The following is an 18,110-nucleotide window of genomic DNA, read 5'->3' on the forward strand; positions in this document are numbered from 1 at the left end:
GAAGTTTCCCCCTCCCTCCCCCCGCCGCCGCCGCCGCCACCACCCGAGTGATGGACAGCCACCGCAACCAATAGCGAGCCAGGAGCTGGGAGGACTCCCTGCCATGTCGGCGTGCACCGACCAATAGGAGACGGGGAGATCGAGGAATGAGAGGCGGGATCCCCGCCTGTCTCCCACGCCCTCCTCTGCTCCGCCCCCTGGGTGAAGGTAATGATTGACGGCCACAGCAGCCAATGGCACGCAAGGAGCTGAGTGGCCGCCCAACCGTGTCGTGTGTCGGCGGACCAATACGATTGGGAGATTGAGGTAGGAAGGGCGGGACCTAAGCCTCTACCCCCTTTTCCTTCCCCTCCCCCACCCCATGACCTGAACACCGCCACGTTACCACCCCGCCCTCCGGGTGACGTCAGCCGCGTGTGGCCCGCCTGCTCCCCGCCCCTCTCTGCAATGCAATGTTGCCAGGTTGGGGCGGGTTTCACGCCCAAATTGGGCGGGTTTTTGTTGAAACTGTGCGTGGGGGGGGAAAAACTTTTTTTTGATAACCCGCAAAACGTTTTTGTTTTTCCCTTTGAAGACGTTTTCTTTACGTAGTGTCAAAAGCACTAACCTAAATTGGCCGCTCTGTTAGCCCCGTAGGAGGCGACGCATTATACGGGGCTACTTTCGGGCCAGTGTGTGGTTGACTTTGGGCTACAAATGTATTTTAATATCTGCTAACCCCCGCTCCACTCTGCCAGGGATCATAATATTAACAATCCCTGCATTTGATAGAGTGCCCTCATCTCCAAAGCCTCCCTTGGCCTCACTCACTCACCCCCTCCTCCTCCTCCGGCTGCTTCCCCTCTTTCGCGAACCTCACCCTTTTCCACCCCTCTCTCCCTTTGAAAATCCTCCTCGTTTACCGTCCCCCTAAACCCCCGGCTTCTTCCGCACAGACATCTCCACTCTCCTCTCTTCCCTGTCCCTCTGCTCCGAGCGCCTACTCATAATGGGCGATTTCAACCTCCACCTAATCTCCCCTTTGCACCACTTCTGCTGGTTTCACTGCCCTCCTCCCCTCCCTAAACCTTACCTTACATATAAACTCACCCACCCCCAACCGTGGTCATGCACTTGACTACATCATCACCCACGGCCTCGACATTTCCGACCTTAGCAAAGTGGACAAGGCCATCTCGGACCACTTTTTCATCTCCTTCTCCTCTCACATCACTCTCTCCTCCACAAAAACCCTCAACCATCCTCTACCGCCCTTGGAAAAGGCTACCCCCGAGACCCTCACAAGGGCCCTCTCATCATCAGACATCCTATCCGTCTGGCCTTCCACCCGCAGAGATCCTGCAGCAGCCGTCCAGCTGCTCCATGATCGCCTCTCCTCCACTTTCAACTCCCTCATCCCCCTAAAATCCAGGACCGTACAGTCCACCGCCAACTGTGACTCGAGCATCTCCACAGCTACCGCCGTTCTTTGACACACGCAAAAACGGCCTTTTACTCCAACATCATCTTGGAGGCTAAACACAACCCCAAAATCCTTTTTTCCACCACCCACTACCTCCTCCGTGACCCCCCTCAGGCCTCCTCAATCTTCACATTGAATGCCAAGTGCGAGGAGGTCATGGACTTCTTTTCATCTAAAATACTTAACATCCACCAGGCAGCCTCATCCACCTGCCCCTCGTCACCCACCACCTCGCCCTCTCTGCCCCCCTCACCTTCCTCATCATCTGCTCCTACCACCACCCCCTTTCTAAACTCTTTCCTCCCCATCTCAACCTCTTCCCTCTCACCCACCATCACCTCCATGAAACCCACCACCTGCTGCCTCAACCCCCTACCCACCAATTTACTGGTCACAGAGCTCCCCCTCCTCTGCCCACTACTGGCTGATATCATCAACCAGTCCCTCTCCTCCGGATCAGTCCCTGCCTCCCTCAAAACTGCTGTCATTACACCCTCCTGAAAAAACCCTCCCTGGATCCCTGAAACCCCAGTCACTACCATCCTATTTCTAACTTACCCTTCCTCTCAAAAGCTCTAGAACGCGTTGTGGCCAACCAACTCCGCGCACACCTCTCCTCCCACTCCCTCTTTGAACCCCTCCAGTCCGGTTTCCGCCCACAGTACAGAGACTGCGCTTGTGAAAGTCACAAACGACATCCTCTCTATCTATAATAATAATAATAATCCTTGCATTTGATATAGCGCTTTTCACGTCGGGAGGACGTCCCAAAGCGCTTCACAGAATATACTGTAAAGTGAATTGACTGTATATTTGTGGGCGAACGCGGCAGCCAATTGCGCACAGCAATGTCCCACAAACAGTAGTAGATTGAAAATGACCAATTTATTATTGTTTTTTGTTTTGGAGAGATTATTATTAGGCTCTGTGTGGAGTAAGGAAACTTGCCCAAGGTTTCGCCCTCTGCCTGGAATTGAACTCAGGTCTCTCACTTGCAAAGCGAGTGCTCTAACCAATGAGCTACAGGACTCCACGACTGTGACCAGGGCTCCCTCTGCCTCCTTGTCCTCCTGGACCTCTCCGCCGCGTTTGACACAGTCGATCATGCCATCTTCTTCCACCGCCTTTCCTCTGTCATCCACCTCAGTGGGACCGCACTCACCCGGTTCGAGTCCTACCTCACAAACTGCCAGTAGTACATCTGCACAAACGGCTTCTCCCGCTCTCACCCGGTCAGCTGTAGGGTACCCGAAGGATCCATCCTTAGCCCCCTCCTCTTTCTGATCTGTATGCTCCCTCTTGAGGATGTCATCCGCAGACATGCGGTACATTTCCACATGTATGCAGATGACACCCAACTCTACTTTTCCACCTCTCTTTGCGACCCCCAGTCCTCTGATGTTCTGTCAGCTGCCTGTCAGATCTCAGGGGCTGGATGAGCGCAAATTTCCTTCAGCTGAACGTTGATAAGACGGAAGCCATACTCCTTGGCTCTCGTCAACGCCTAAAATCTCAAGGCTCTCACCTCCTCCACCTACCCAACCTCCCCCTAAAACTCTCCGAACCCATACACTAACTCGTCATCAGGTTCAACCCCCAATTACCCTTCCTCCCCCACATCAGGTAACTTACCAGCACTTTCAACCTCCGTCGCATCGCCCGTCTCCGCCAATACCTCTCCCCAAAAGCCACTGAAACTCTGGTCCGTGCCTTTGTCACCTCTTGGCTGGACTACTCCAACGCCCTCCTCGTCGGTCTCTCATCTACTACCATCCATAAAATCAAACTCATTCAGAACTCTGCCGCCCGCATTCTCACCCGCACCAAACTCCACTCCCCGATCACCCCAGTCCTTGCCAGACTGCACTGGCTGCCTATCTCAGAGAGGATCGGTTTCAAAATCCTCACCGTCGTATTCAAGTCCCTGCACTCCTCTGCACCCCCCTACATCTCTGACCTCCTCTCTCCTCAAAACAGTACCCGTTGCGTTCGTTCCTCCGGGTCTGGCCTCCTCCTTGTCCCCCACGTCCTCGGCTTCACCCTCGGCGGCCGTGCCTTCAGCCACTATACCCCGAGGCTCTGGAACTGCCTTCCTCACTCCCTTCATCTCATTCCCTCCCTTTCCATTTTCAGATCTCTGCTGAAGACCTTTCTTTTCGACCACGCCTTTGGTCACTTTCCCCCTCCCCCTGGCTCGGCCCCGGTATTCGTTACTGTAAAGTGCTCTGAGATGCCGACCGGCGTGCAAGGCGCTTTATAAATCCAAGTTGTTGTTGTTGCTGTATCATACCGTCAAGATGTCTGAAAGCACTCCACTGTCAAGTGGAGTGACTGTATTTTGTGGGTGAAACAAAGAAGAGTCCTACTGCAACATTTACGTAGAATTACATAGAATGTACAGCACAGAAACAGGCCATTCAGCCCAACTAGTCTATGCCGGCGTTTATGCTCTACTTGAGCCTTCTCCTGCCCTTCCTCAACTAAGCCTATCAGCATAACCTTCTATTCTTTTCTTCCTCATGTACTTATCTAGCTTCCCCTTAAATATATCTCTGCTAAAACAACAACTTGCACTTATATAACGCCCTCCACGCAAGGTAGCCTCTCGAGGGCTTAACAGTGGTTGAGCCTGACTCTAAGTTGGTGGGGGGGGGAGATGGCCATGACCGTAAGCACGCTCGAAGAGGAAGGTCTTCAGGCGGGACTTCAAAAAGGGGAGAGGGGGGGCAAGGCGGAGGGATTGAGGAAGCGTGTTCCAGAGTTTCGGGGTGTAGTGGCTGAAAGCACAACCTCCGATGGTGGGGAGGAGGGTGCGAGGGATGAGCAGGAGGCCGGTGTCAGGCGAGCAAGCGCCTGGTGCTAGTCGAGCCGTGGCCCTGGGTGGTGGATTGGGGAGTGAAGAGGTCGGAGAGGTAGGGAGGTGCCAGAGAATGAAGGAATTTGAACACAGGTGTGCAGATCTTGAAGTTGATCTTGGAGTCAGACTTGAAGTTGATGCTATTTGCCTCAACTACTCCTTGTGGTAGCAAGTTCCAAATTTCCACCACACTCTGAGTAAACAAGTTTCTTCTGACAGTGGTCCCAATACCGATCCTTGTGGAACATCACTTCCCACCCTCTGCCAGTCTGAGTTGCTGCCCTTTACCCCTACTCTCTGTTTTCTGTCTTGTTGCCAGCTTGCTATCCATTCTGCTATTTTTCCTCTGACTCCACATGCTCTGACCTAATTCATTAGTCTATTATGCAGTACCTTATCGAATGCCTTTTGTAAATCCAAATATATTACATCTACTGCATTACCCTTGTCTATTCTTTCTGTTACCACTTCAAAGAATTCAATGAGGTTGGTCAAGAATGACCTTCCTTTTTGAAATCTGTGCTGACTATTCTTTATTATATTTTCAGTTTCTAGATGTTTTTCTATTACAACATCAACAAAATTACATTTGTAAAGCATCTTTCACGTAGGGAGGACATCCTATTACCTCCTTCAGTAAGGATTCCATCATCTTTCCTACCACCAATGTTAAGATGACAGGTCTATAGCTCCCTGGGTTTGTTCTATTTCCCTTTTTAAATATAGGTATAACATTAGTTATCCTCCAGTACTCTGACGTCACTCACTTTGCTAGTGAATTATTATATATGTAATAGTACCTCTGCTATCTCTTCCCTAGATTCTTTTAATATACCTACATGCAATCCATCCAGACCGGGGGATTTATCCTCCCTGAATTTGGTGAGTTTATTGATTATCTTAAATTTATTTATATCATTTATCATATATCACAATCTCTTGTTCGACTGTCATGTCCACCTGATCCGTCTCCCTGAGGTAAAGTAATTATTCAATACTTCTGCCATTTTGCTGTCACTGCCTGTGATCTTGTCCATTCCTTGTCCATCGCTTAATAATCCAGAGATTATTACCCCCAAAGTCCTATCCATTAATTTAGCTCCTAACTCCTGAAACTCCCACTGCAGGATGTCCTCTCTGTTCTTACCTATGTAGTTTGTCCCAGCATGGACCATGACAACTGAATCTGTCCCCCTCCCTTCCAAATTCCTCTCCAGCCGCCTCGAGATATCCCCTACCCTGGTACCAGGTAGGCAACACACCCTTCGGGACTTTCATTTGTGGCTTCAGAGGATTTATTGAATCCCCTATCACTACTACATTTCTATTCTATTCCTATTGGAACATAGGAAAACATGTTCCATTTGGAGATGAAACTCAAATACAACAGTACTTTGTTAATAATAATAATAATCCTTGCATTTGATATAGCGCCTTATCACATCTTCAACACAACAACAACAACAACAAGATTCCATTTATAAAGCGCCTTTCACGTCAGGAGGACGTCCCAAACACGTCTCAAAGTGCTTCACAGAATGTACTGTACAGTGAATTGACTATAGTTTGTGGGTGAAACACGACAGCCAATTGCACACAGCAGTGTCCCACAAACAGTCGTGGATTGAATGGCTAAATTATTATTATTTAACTTTTTTTTGATGGAATTATTACTGCCAGAAAAATGATCCACCAATCGACTAACAACCGGGTTTCTACTTCCTGCTAAGTAAACAGAGGCGTGTAAGGAAACATGCCTAACGTTTCGCCCTGACTGGGAATCTAACCACTAATCTATAGGACTCCACAGGACTTGCTTGCCTGGATCATGGACCAATCGTGGTCAAGAGGTTGGATAAAGAATCTTCTCCCACACCTATGGAAATATGATAATTGTGCAGATTTACAGTATAAAGCATTAAAGTTTTGCGGTAAGACCCAACCCATTAGGGTTTTGATTTGAAGACACATCTATATAGTACTTCCAGTTTCATTGATGAATCGGATGGGCTGCTTAACTGGCAAAAATGCTTTGGAAAATATAATGAGTACCAATATATGGAATGTCTCAGTGTCTATACAGTATAGAGAAAACATTAAATCATCCGAAAATCAACTCAATAAATTAACTGAAACCTTCCATTGTTAGTGGAAGGGCGAAATAGCTGTGCAGCCCTCTTTTAGACTGCAGAATATTGGAGTTTATCAAAAACATTGTTGACGTCTTTAGTGAACAATATTTTAAGACAAATACACCAGTTTTAGATCTGCCCCCAAATACAATATAAATTTACATTTATGTAGCACCTTCCACGTCAGGAGGATGTCCAAAGGCACTTAACAATACTGGCTTGGCACGTGAGCTGGGGTTGGAGCCAAAGTGGGGGTGGGGAGGAGAAAGATGACCAAAAGTATGTCTAAGAGTAGGTCTTGAGAAGGATCTTGAACGAGATGAACAATATTGAGCAATATTTTGTTCATTTGTTTTTTGAACTGGTAAAAATAAATTGCACTTTGCGAGACATCTTTTGGAAAGCAATTTGTCTACAAAGTAGAGACTGCAACTGAGATTGTTGTGGATATTGAGCCTATTTACAAAGGTGATATAAATCTTTACCTTCTTTATAACTTGGGGTTGTATTAGTGTTCAATTTTCTATCATACAAACATTCTGTAGAGTCAAGAGAAATCACATTCATGTAGCAAATATGGGACAAAATTCCATCTGGGTCTAAGTTTACTCTATGTAGCATTTTAAGATATCTAAAATTTGGCAAATTCTCAAGTACAGCCTTGATTTTTAAACCAGTTTTTCTGTAAGTTCTTTTAATAGTGACAAAAGAAACTTGAAAGCTAAGACTAAAATTCAACGATTTGCCAAATTCTCGACACTCGAAAAATGTTACGTAAAGAGAGTAAATTTAGACCCAGGTTTAAATAACTTCTATTAAATTCCGTGTCGCAGCTAAAAATTCCAGCACTTATAACCCTCTCAGGGTGTCAGCACAATCGACATTCATACATTCTGTCCCACCAGAAAAACCAACCACCACCTTTAAATGTCAATGGGATTTTGAAGCCCAGCAATTGAAGTAAAAATGACCGTACCATAATTTCAGACTCTGGATGCTTTTAGCACCAGCAGTTACTCCGGCTACTTGTATGGTTTGAGCTGCAAATCACGCATACGCATAAAAGTGGCACATTGGCAAGTTTAGCTCCCATTCAAGAGGTGCACCCATGACTCGTGTACAATTAGTCCTATCTGGACTGGCATAAAACCATGGAAAATAAAGCATTTGGCCTCTCAAAGCTGCTCCTTACACTGACAGAACACAGTCTGCCCCATCAAGGGCTTAGTGTCATCCGTACAATCTTTTGATGAGTAGTTCATCATACTGTATATATCCAAAGGTGAGTGCGCTAACCAATATGGTAACAGGACTCCACAGATTGAGCCCATCAAAGGATTGAGGTTAAGCTTCTTGTCTTGAAGTAACTTCACAGACTTGTCCCACCTTCCTACCCAATCAGCCTTTTCCAGTCCTGTATTCTAGCCCACACCCGTTCTACTGCTCGCTCACTATTCCCTACACTCCACCTATTGGAGGAGGCTTGTGAGTGGGCTGCCAACAAATCCTTTGGAGCCAGAATATGATTGAGAAGGGAAAGAGGGATCAAATGAAAGTACTGTGTAATTCTACTTGTCAACAATTACACATCACAAACATTTATATTTATATAGTACATTTCATGTCGAAAAATGTCCCAAAGTCCTTAACAGTACCTGAGCAGAGGGTGAGAGTCGGGTGTGGGAGTGGAGTGTTTAGGAATAATAATGAAGACGATTGTAAGCAACTTCAGAGGCACATAGACAGATAAATTGATTGGGCAGAGAATCAGCAAATGAAATTTTGATATAAACAGTGAGATGATACATTTTGGGTGGAAGAATAAGGAGAACAAGTATACAGTAAACTCCCAGCTTACTGGACTCCGGGCATCCAGAATTCATAGCTAGTCGGACTGGGTCATAACAGAACATTTTAAAAAAATCTCTGCGGGCCCTTTTTTCAAGACAGATACCTTAAATAGAGTCAGTTACAGAGAGTAGTATGGGCAAAGGGTTGTTAAGTGGGACTGAAAGGTTTGCTCTTGAAGAAGCCAGCACAGACACAATGGGCCGAGTAGCCATTTTCTGCACCGTAAATTTCTAGGGTTCTATGAGAGGAAGAGAATGCCTGGTCAAAGAGGTAGATCTTGAGACCAACCCTGAATGAAGTAAGGGATAGTGGGAAAGACCCTGGGTTGCAGTTCCAGAGAATTGGAGCAGAAAGGCTGAAAGCCCCCTTGCAAGCCAATGGTGGAGTGGGGAGGGCTAGGAACTTGCAACAGGCTAGTGAAAGGGTTGATGGGGTTCAGCGTGCTTTACAGTAGACTGAATTGGCCCCAATAGAGTGGAGGCAGCAAGGTTCTATCCTCAACGTTTCAGCCAGGAGCAGCAAATGAGAAACTGTGGGACTGAAAGGATTGCTCTTGAGGGAGCCGGCACAGACACAATGGGCCAAATGACCTTCTTCCGTGCTGCAAATCTCTATGGTTCTATGCTTCCTCCTTAGGACAGAAAATCAGTGGGCAGATTGGCTCATATTATCTTCTTACACTTCCTGCTAGTTGGTGTTGGCAGGAACCTTGAAAGGTGGTCAGCTTGCTTTCTCAGCAGGAGAATATGCGTCAACTCTAGAAAAGGAAAGTGAAAGATTTTTTAAATAAAATAAATGCCAATTAAAGTTGATAGGTATTGAACCAAAACATTTAATATCTATATGTACGTAACGCAGGTTACTGCAGGTAGCTCACCCCAAGATTATTCAACTCAATGTCAATGACTGAAAGAAATTGTGGCATGTTTTCAGAAATGGAACACTCGATCTCCAGATTGAAATATAAATATACTGTATTAGCCGTGGGTTCAGAGGGGGGATCAACGACCCCCTTACAAAATATTTTATTTTTTATTTTAGTATTATTTCGCCCACAAAATACAATCACTACACTTTACCGTGAAGCACTTTCAAGTGTCTTGAAAACTTGATAAGGCGTTATGTCAAATGCAAGGATTATTATTAATATGAATCACTTTGAGATCGGCCAAAATTCGGCCCAAACTGCTTCACTTACTTGTACTTTTTCATGATCGTGTTGCTGTTTTGAAACACCCACAGCCCGCCCGCTGACTGACTGGCAGCCCAGCACGCCAATCAGAACCCTGTTGGGAGAAGGCAGATGGATGGAGTTAAGTTGGCCAAATCCTATCCTTGACAACACCCCCCCCACCACCCATCCCCACACACACTCCTTCAACCCTAGATTCGCCCCTGTATGTCAGCCTGCTCACTTGGTAGCACTCTCGCCTCTGAAGTTATGGGTTTAATCCCCACATCGGTAGTCTAGGCTGATACTTCAGTGCAGTGTTTGGTGGGGGGGTTCATTGTAGGTGGTGCTGAACCATGCAGACCACGAAGATCCCACATTGAGTCTCTGGTCTATGATTTGTTAACTGATAAAAATAATAATAAAAAAATCCTTGCATTTGATATAGCACCTTATCACATCTTCGAAACGCCCCAGGATATACTGTAAAGTGAATTGACTGTATATTTTGTGGGTGAAACCCGACAGCCAATTGTGCACAACAGTGTCCCACAAACAGCCATGAATTGAGTGACCTAATTTGTTTTTTTGAAGGAATTATTACCTCCGGAAAAGTGATCCACCAATCGACTAACAACCGAGTTCCTACTTACTGGATATTCTGCTGAGATAGGATGGAACGATCTGAATACCCTTCATCCAGACCAATTTTGTGATTATCTGAGCAGATCCTACATTTTCCAGGTTCACATAAAAAAAATGTCCAGTTGGGTGAGGTCCTGTAGCATGGTAGTGTAGTGTTGTGCCATAACCCAGCAAAACCACCCATTCTCAAAAGAAGAATGACGGCAACAAATTACATTTGTATAGCGTCTTTCATGTCGGGAGGACATCCCAAGGCACTGGACAGTCAAGGATTTTGACTCGAGCTGGGGGTTGGGTTCAGAAGGGGTAGAGGGCAGGGATGTAGCAGGGTGACCTAAGCACAGGCAAAGATGGCAAGGGAGGAGCTGAGGTGAAGGATCTGTGGGATGGAGTTCCTAAGGGTAGGGATGAGAGGCTGAAGCCCGACTGCCAATGGTGGGAGCGGACAGGTTGGTATGTTGACAAGACGGAAGCCATACTCATTGGCTCTCATCAACGTCTTCTATCCTGTGGCTCTGACCTCCTCAACCTCCCCAGCGTATCCCTCAGACTTACCAAACCAGCGTGCAACCTAGACGACAGGTTCGACCCACAGCCATCCTTCCTTTCCCTCATCCGAAACCTGACCAGGACTGCCTTCCTTCACTTCCACCACATTGCCCCCCTCCAACCATACCTTACCCTGGATGCAGCTGAAACACTCGTCCATGTGTTCGTCACCTCCCGACTGGACTTCTCAAATGCACTCTTTGCCGGTCTCCCCAGTTCCCACTATGCACAGGTGCAGCTAATCCAAAACTCTGCCACCCACATACTCACCCGTACTAAACTCCGTACCCCCATCACACTAGTTCTTGCCAAACATTTGTTTTCAAATCCCTTCCTGCCTTGTCACCTCCCTACCTCTCCGACCTGCTTACCCTAATCCACAGCCTGCTGCCTCCGCTCGACTGGCTCCAGGTATGTCCCCTGTGCCCTCTGTTCCACCATTGGTGGCTGCGCTTTCAGCCACTATGCCCCGAAACTCTGGTACACTCTTCCTCTAGCCTTGCCCTTCCTTCCCCATTTTTAGGCTGCATCTAAAGACCTTCCTATTTGACCGTGCCAATGGTTACCTCCCCCTCCCCCCAGCTCGGAGGCGTGCTCTGCCACTGTCAAGCACTCTGGGATACTGCCCTGCATGAAGATTGCTATATAAATGCAAGTTATAATAATAATAATAATCTTTGCATTTGAAATAGCGCTTTTCACATCTTCTAGACTTCTCAAAGTGCTTCACAGAATAGACTGTAAAGTGAATTGACTGTATATTTGTGGGCAAAACGCAGCAGCCAATTGTGCACAGCAATGTCCCACAAACAGTCGTGGATTGAGTGACCAAATCATGATTGTTTTTTTCTTGAGGGATTATTATTAGGCTCTGCGTGGAGTAAGGAAACTTGCCCAAGGTTTCACCCTCTGCCTGGAATTGAACCCAGGTCTCTCGCTTGCAAGGCGAGTGCTCTAACCACTGAGCTACAGGACTCCACATTGCTGTTGTTCTGGAGTTAGCAGGTCACAGAGGTAGAGAGGAGCAAGGGAGGGAGAAAATTGGAAAAGAGAACACAAAAAAAAAACGGAATTGAAATCATTACAAAGGATTTGCAGGCCTATTTATTCTCTTCTCAGCACCAGTGTGATAATAACTCCAGAGACCCGAAAGGAGTGGGAGAAAAAATAAATTACAAATAGGAAAGGAGGAAGAGAAAGATAAATTGTAGCTGTTCATCTAGCAGGACTAAAATTCACTTTGCATTGCTGAATAAAACATGTTCTAACCGCCGTGGGTTTCAAATAGTATTGATTCGCTGAGCGTCCCATGCTTCGTGTGGTTTCCTCAGTGCCTTGGTACAGTATATGCTAATAAATCTTATTGTTTCGGATGGTTTCGCAGCCTTTTTAAATTGGATTGTTTTTGTAAAAAAAACTTTCTGTGATTTTTAAAAATATTTCAGATTTTTCTAAATCTCCGCTTCTCCACCATTGGAGGTTGCGTATTCAGCCACTACACCCTGAAACTGTGGAACACTCTCCCTCAATCCCTTGGCTTTGCCCTCTCTCTCCCCTTTAATAATAATAATAATAATCCTTGCATTTGATATAGCGCTTTTCACGTCGGGAGGACGTCCCAAAGCGCTTCACAGAACACACTGTAAAGTGAATTGACTGTATATTTGTGGCGAACGCAGCAGCCAATTGCGCACAGCAATGTCCCACAAACAGTCGTAGATTGAAAATGACCAATTTACTATTGTTTTTTGGTTTTGGAGGGATTATTATTAGGCTCTGTGTGGAGTAAGGAAACTTGCCCAAGGTTTCGCCCTCTGCCTGGAATTGAACTCAGGTCTCTCACTTGCAAAGCGAGTGCTCTAACCACTGAGCTACAGGACTCTTTATCAAACCCCGCCTGAAAACCTTCCTTTTCGACCTTGCTTCCGGTCACCTCCCACCCCCCCACCTCCAGCTCGGAGTCAGGCTCCGCCACTGTTAAGCGCTCTAAGATGCTACCCTGCATGGAGGGCGCTATATAAGTGCCAGTTGTTGTTGTTTTCTCATTTTTTGCCCATATGTCTCTGCTGCTGGGCTTCTCATGCCAGGATGCACTTCCAAGGGCATTGGTTGCCCTTGTGGTTGTCCACCCAAGTGGCCAACTGTGAATGCGTGAGCATATAATTACATTATTATAACAATAACAATCCTTGCGCTTGATATAGCGTCTTATCACGTCGTTGAGATGTCTCAAAACACTTCGCAGGGCATATTGTAAAGTGGATTGCTTGTGTATTTTGTGGGTGAAATTGTGCCAATCGTGCACAGCAGTGTCCCACAAACAGTAGTGGGTTTAGTGTTGGCAGGTCACTTGACCATATGGGGCTGGAAGGATTCATAGCCAGACCAACCTCTCCTGACCCAGCTGCCACAGCTGCACACGACCACTAGAGGGCTCTGGAGAAGGACTAGGAGCAGGAGATCCAGCTGATTTCAACTTCCCTAACCTGGCAAAAGCAATGGCCACGTTAGCCTTTTAATGCCGCCCTGACTGAGACCAACAAACTCAGCAAGGACTCTTCTCTTCCCCCCACCTGGGCAAGGCCCTCGCTAAACGCTGTACCTGCAATCGTCTTTTGCTCTTTTGTGAAGTGCTCCCGACGTGACTGAAAGGCACTACATAAATTCTTACTTTAATCCTTGTTATTTCAGTACACCAGTATTTTCAGCTGTTAAATCAGTCCTGGAAACCTTTTGGTGAAACATATATATACAGCGCAAAGTTAAATGCATTATTGTCCTGCATTAAACAGACAGCTGCGTTCAGTACCCATTTTGTGCCTTTGAAGCTGCTATGTATTGCAGTGATCTTAAATTGATTTTCTACCTGCCGTAAATGCAGCTCTGCAAAGGAGATCGATGTGCGCTCAAAAGATTCACAATAATTCTGTCATCTGACTCGGAATGACTCAATCAGCGAAAGAGGCTATTGCTTAGAAAATATTGAGGCATGTACGGCGAACCGAAGAGTTTTCATTTAATAATCAGAAATGTTTAAGGAAAGAAAACACAACACACATACACAGTAGACGGACAGCGACCGCAGGTTCTTGTTAGCTGCCACCTGGCACACGAGTGAGCTTTCTCTCCCTCCCCTCAAAGGATTGTTTTACCAGGAAGCAAAAACGAATGATATCGCCTTGTTTGGCCTAAGGTACACACTCACCTTTTAACCTTGACAGGACAGCAACTCACATATGTTGGAAATAATCTCATGAATGCATATACAAGATATATATACATGTTGTTATTCTATTAATAATGTTAATAAATGAAGTTTAATAATGCAGAGTTATTCAAATAAAAAATAAATACTAAATTGTATATGTTGGAAGTCAGGATTTTCAGTAATGCAAAGCTTTTATGTAATAGGTGTAATAAATTATTCATTTTTATGTTATATATCAAGTTCAAGGATAATAAATTTATATTGAAAAATACAGAATTGCATATGTTGACAATAACAGTTCTCATTAATGCAAAGTTATAAAAATAAAAATTATTTAAAACATGCTCATTGTTAATTAATTATTACTTACATTAATTATTATAAGGAGTCCTGTAGCTCAGTGGTTAGAGCACTCGCTTTGCAAGTGACAGACCTGAGTTCAATTCCAGGCAGAGGGCGAAACCTTGGGCAAGTTTCCTTACTTAATAATAATCCCTCCAAAACCAAAAACAATAGTAAATTGGTCATTTTCAATCTACGACTGTTTGTGGGACATTGCTGTGCGCAATTGGCTGCCGCGTTCGCCCACAAATATCAATTCACTTTACAGTATATTCTGTGAAGCGCTTTGGGACGTCCTCCCGACGTGAAAAGCGCTATATCAAATGCAAGGATTATTATTACTATTATTATTACTTTTAATAAAATAAGTTTATAAAATAAAATATAAAATTATGTTTAAAAAATCGCAAATGCTAGAAATAAGTGTTCTCAGTGATGCAAAGTTATAAAAATAATTTGAAAAAACATTCTTATGGTCCCCTCCCCCCAGTTCCGCCACCATTAAACTCTCTGAGACACTGCCCCGCATGAAAGGGTGGATTGAGTGACCAAATTATTCTTGTTTTTTTCTTAATGGATTATTATCAGGCGTGTGGAGTAAGGAAACTTGCCCAAGGTTTTGCCCTCTGCCGGGAATCGAACCCAGGTCGCTCGTTTGTGAGGCGAGTGCTCTAACCACCGAGCTATAGGACTCCACAAAGGCGTGTTGGAGGTATTACAGCATATTCTGTGAAGCGCTTTGAGATGTCTCAACGACGTAATATATAAAATGCAAAGAGTATTATTATTATTGTTATCATTACTGCACACAGTAAAGGATGCCGATAAGAAATAAGAAGCATAAATTCTGGCTAGAGTTATCCTCCTTAATCTGGGGAAACCAAGTCACTGTGGGAAGCTAACAGTGGCAAAGAATGCACCGTTTGTTCTTCGTTAATGAGGTAGGAACATTGGGATGCAGTGAGTCATTGCTGACTAACAACTGCCCACAATAGTCTGTTAAGGATTTCTCAGGAGCTACTAAAGCAGAAGGTTAGCACAGCAGTCATCTCCACTGGCAGCACCGGGCGATAATTGGCGTTAGCCTGACACCTCAAGCTTCTTTTAACTCTTCAGGTTGACCACAGTATTTTCTTATTTAATCTAACTCACCGAAGAAAGTAGGTGTCAGCTACAATCAATACCCCTAATGTGGTGTCTGTAAATCATGAGGGATGACTCTTGTTTTATAACTGTGCTATCTCTTTCCCGATCGGTCATCTTGAAATTGGCAATAAAATGGCAGTCTTTTTACAGTTCCCCCATTGTCATTTATTCTACCAAAGAGTAATGCAGAAGATTATGTTCTTTTTTCCAAAGAGTTTAAATTCTGCTCTGAATTGTCTGATTGTTATTAATAATGAGGCAATTTATATTAATAATAAGCCTTGTCTTTCAGCCTTTGGGACATCTTCCTGACGTGAAAGGCGCTTTACAAATGTAATTTTGTTGTTGTTGTAAGGTTTTGTATGTATGTGCGTGCGTGTGCATGTGTGTGGCAGCCGGGTGGACAGAGGTCAGGTTTAGCTGCAATGTCCTCCCAATGTGAAAGGCATGAAAGAAATGTAATGATGTATTGCATTGTACAGTTGAATGACATCCAACACTCACAGCCAAGGCTCACCCATCAACAATGGCCTCTTGGTCGACGTACTGGAGGGTAACCATGGACCAACAACAACGAATGACATTTATATAGTGCCTTTCACATCGGAAGGACGTCCCAAACTGCACCCCAGCACGAGGAGTCAGGGAACCTGAAGCAGAGACGCACAGGTCAGTAGGGAGAAAATTAGAAAAAATAATCAAACAGACTAATTTCGCTAAAAGATGCACAATTATCAAATTTAGAAAACATTACTTATTAAATGACTTATTTTCTAACATGGTAAAATTTCCCTGAACCATTTCTCTTTTTGAATTTGAAAAGTTTGTCTTCGACCACCCTCAGGTCAAACGATTCAAGATTCACCACTGTCAAGCGCTCTGGGACGCTACCCTGGGTAAGGGGCACTATATAAATGCAAATTGTTGTTGTTGAACATCCACAAGAGAGATTCCTTCTGTCACAAGTTTACTGAAGGAGCATATTTTGAAAAAATGAGGTTTTAATATGCGGAATGCATGGGAGATCACAATACAGCCCTTGGGAACATCTGCAAATACTCACTCACCTATTGCATCCTTTGTTGTTTTCTTCTTATCAACAAGGCTTGAGGACAATAATGACAGATGCTTGGCGGAGGCAGATGAGTTAGGAGATTCGTGGAGCCAGATTATATGGCCCCCCAGCGATATTCATAAACATTTTTCATGAAGGTATTTTTGCAGCCTTGACATATCCTCACACACAGTACACTGTAACACGTCAGGAGCATCAGTGTCACGGTTTCTGTATTTCTTGAGGAGAAAAGCACTAGATGTAGGCAGGGCTGGAATAACCTTTGGTGGGCCTCCATTTTTATGTGCTCTATTTGTAAATAATGTGACCAGTGGCAGCCTGGCTCCCTGAAAGGGCTCGGGATTGTAAGGTAAAATAAGGGCACTTGGCAGCCAAACATGAGAATGCTTGGCAGCCAATCACAAGAAAATTTCCCAGGACACATACCTTTCCCAATCGTGATGAAGCAACTTATTTATACAGAGGCTTAGGAGGACATGAGATGCCCTACCGAAAACGGTGGTTAAACCTGAATCCATAATGGCTTTTTCAATATAACTACATCTGCAAATATAAAACCTATAAAAGGATATGAGGAAAAGGTGGGGAGTGGTGGAAATAATAATAATCCTTGCATTGGTACTGAAGGGATGGGTGTTTCAGTCACGATTGGCCAATTGGCCTTGTTCTGTGCTGTAAACTTCTATGACTAAACAATGATAAATTCACTACATTTAATGAACTGAGCAGAACTAACATGTTTAGGCCAAACTAGCTGTACCCGTTGCAGCTACGCTTGCAACCAATGGATCCGATACGGAATGTAGATTTCAGTGATACCATTTAAGATGCCATAAACACTGTGTGTTACGCAAAACTGCGATGAGCTTTTTTGGGTCACAGCTCATGAAAGACAGAAGATTCTAGCAAAGGGTCATAGCTCATGAATGTTAGATCTTATTAAAGCTACGCTAATCGAAGGGGTTTACAGTGTGATCCACCAGGTCCTCAAGTTATTGCAATGCAGCTTTGCATGAAAAATCTTGACAAATGTAATTTTGCTGTTCTTCTTTGTTCTTCAGTTTCATTTAATCGGCCTCCTTTCTTTGTCTGGCATTTTTATTTGTACTTGAAAGGCTTGATGTTCGCTTAGGCATCTTTAACTTGTTCCCGCCGCTTGGCTTCCCACAATGACTTGGTATCCCCAGGTTGGTTCCCCAGAACTTCGTCTGTGACGCACGATGCCAGGCACTGGGCCACCGTGAGTCGGTGCGGCCACCGGGTGTAACTGCAGTGCAAACGTAAAACTGCCATAAATGTGTGATGAGTTATGTTTAGGTCATAAATCATCAACGATAGGAACTCCCCCCCAAAAAAACATATGCCCATGACACTCCCAAATGCAAGGCCTCTCCGATAAGGTATGAATCATGTCTCTACATCAATTGGTTATTGAGATCTTGGCTGACAGACAGACAGACAGACATTGTCACTTTATTAGCATAGAAGATAGATAGAAGAAGAAGAAAAAGAAGAAGATAAATGTACAAATTCCCCACAATGAACAACAGGGGAATAAACCTTACACAATTTATAAGAATAATAATCCTTGCATTTGATATAGCATCCTATCGTGTTAAGACGTCTCAAAACCCTTCACAGAACGTACTGTAAAGTGAATTGACAATATGTT

This window comes from Callorhinchus milii, unplaced genomic scaffold, assembly GCF_018977255.1.
Source record: "Callorhinchus milii isolate IMCB2004 unplaced genomic scaffold, IMCB_Cmil_1.0 Scaffold4, whole genome shotgun sequence".
Lineage (NCBI taxonomy): Eukaryota > Metazoa > Chordata > Chondrichthyes > Chimaeriformes > Callorhinchidae > Callorhinchus > Callorhinchus milii.